Genomic DNA, 2,050 nt, shown 5'->3' on the forward strand with positions numbered 1-2,050 from the left:
GTGCTCCCCCGCTCCACCCCTTACTTCGCCTTGCCCCGCCCCACCCATCGCGCCCTGGCCCGTCCCATCCGGGCCCATGCAACCCACCCTCGGTCCCGTTCCGGCCCCTGCGGCCCACTGCGCTTCGCTCCCCGCCCTTGCGCCGTTAGTAAACATGGGTCAAACGAAACCCTGGTTCTGCCTCCTTTACTGAACACGCTCGGCCTCGATCTCTCACCCGCGGTGCGGGACTCAGGCCGGAAGTGCGCCGCAGCCCCAGACTCACTTCCACGCGCAGCCGGCGTTCCCGTGACGTATTTCCGGCGCGCCCGCCCTAGCGCTCTTCATGCTCGCGTTGCTGTGACGCGACGGAGGCGGTGGGAGCGGAAGCCGTGGGCTCTTTCCACAGGTGACGCCTGGAGAACGGGTGGACGTGCAGGCCAGAACCCAGGACCCACTGCCCACGACTGGGTTACGCCCCCAGACTCTCCGCTGCCCACGAGTCTCGGAGTGGCACCCTCTCCTGGTCGTCTCTCCTCTCGTGGGGCCTGAAGAACGGGGCAAAGCCGAGTTCGTGCACTGTACTGCGCGGGTGCGCGTTTCGTTCTTCGGGTTTGCCATGGTTCTGGGACTCCCTAAAGGTTGAGGGCTACTGAATTGGAAGAAAGGCCGAGCTGGCTTCTGGTGGGCTGCCGGGCGCCGGGCAGCGTGCTTGGGCTGGGGAGGACAGGGCGTGTTTACTCTGAGTAGAGCAACCGCAAAACCTCCTTTAAAAAATACCAGTTCTGAGCTTCGGCGTTGGAGAGGCCGCCTGTCATTCAGCCCCTTCAGACCCTCTCTCACTCCGTCTTCCGCAGCGTGAGTGAAGCCCGGGTGAGGTGTTTTCCCACACGCCGGGGGCCCGGAGCTGAGAAGGGGCATGGCCAGCATCACGCAGCTGTTCGACGACTTGTGTGAGGCCCTCCTGCCGGCTGCCAAGACTCACCTGGGCCAGCGCAGTGTGAACCGGAAGACGGCAAAGCGGAACCTCAAGAAGGTGGCCTACAGTGCGCTGTTCACAAGTCTTTTTCAAGATGAGACTCAACAGCTGCAGCCTGACATGTCAAAACTACCAGCGAGAAACAAGATCCTCATGTTGTCCTTTGACTTGAGAGTGGGTGGCCGGGGCCCCGAGGCCGACCGTCTGGAGGAGCTTGTGGAGGAGCTTGAAGCAGCCCCTTGCTGTCCGCTTTTGGAGGTGGGGTCTGTTTTGGACCTCCTGGTTCAGCTGGCAGGGAGTGGTCCCCCTCAACTTCTGCGGAGAAATCGAGACTACTTCCTCAACAACAAGCACGTGGGGAGAAACGTTCCGTATAGCGGCTATGATTGCGACCACCTGAGTGTGTTTGAGACGGACGTTCAGTCTCTGATCTCCAGAGAAGAGTGTTTGTGTCACAGCATGATCCAGGAAACACTTCAGGTTATGGAGGCTGCTCCAGGCACCGGCCTACCCACCGTCGGGCTCTTCTCATTTGGTGACCCTTGTGGTGACAGGTTTGAGAGAGACACCCGTGTCTCGCTCTTCGGGGCCCTTGTGCACAGCCGCACTTACGACATGGACGTCCGACTGGGCCTGCCCCCTGTGCCAGACAATGCAGACCTGTCTGGGCTGGCCATTAAGGTAGAATGTTTGGTTTTTCCTCTTTCATCTTTCTTGGGGTTTGGAAAATGCTTTCTGTGATCTTTTTTTTTTTTGAGACGGGGTCTCACTCTGTCACTCAGGCTGGAGTGCAGTGGCGTGATCTTGGCTCACCGCAACCTCCACCTCCTGGGCTCAAGAAATTCTCGTACCTCAGCCTCCCGAGTAGCTGGAATTACAGTCACCTGTCTCCACACCCGGCTAATTTTTTTTTTTTTTTTGGAGATGGAGTCATGCTGTGTTGCCCAGGCTGGAGAGCAGTGGCGCGATCTTGGCTCACTGTAACCTCCACCTCCCAGGGTCAAGTGATTCTCCTACCTCAGCCTCCCGCGTAGCTGGGATTCAGGCGCACGCCACCATGCCCAGCTAATTTTTTTTTTTTTTTTTTTTTTT

General features: G+C 58.8%; 1 pseudogene across 1 annotated transcript; it reads left to right on the forward strand.

Moving 5' to 3' along the window:
* The first annotated feature begins 208 nt into the window (after window positions 1-208).
* LOC108525159 (gamma-tubulin complex component 6 pseudogene) lies at window positions 209-1,639 on the forward strand (annotated as a pseudogene). The gene is made up of 2 exons (XR_001884223.1): window positions 209-388; window positions 837-1,639. The product of XR_001884223.1 is annotated as a gamma-tubulin complex component 6 pseudogene (transcript).
* The last annotated feature ends 411 nt before the right edge of the window (window positions 1,640-2,050 follow it).

Source organism: Rhinopithecus bieti, unplaced genomic scaffold, assembly GCF_001698545.2.
Source record: "Rhinopithecus bieti isolate Rb0 unplaced genomic scaffold, ASM169854v2 scaffold_11292, whole genome shotgun sequence".
Taxonomy (NCBI): domain Eukaryota; kingdom Metazoa; phylum Chordata; class Mammalia; order Primates; family Cercopithecidae; genus Rhinopithecus; species Rhinopithecus bieti.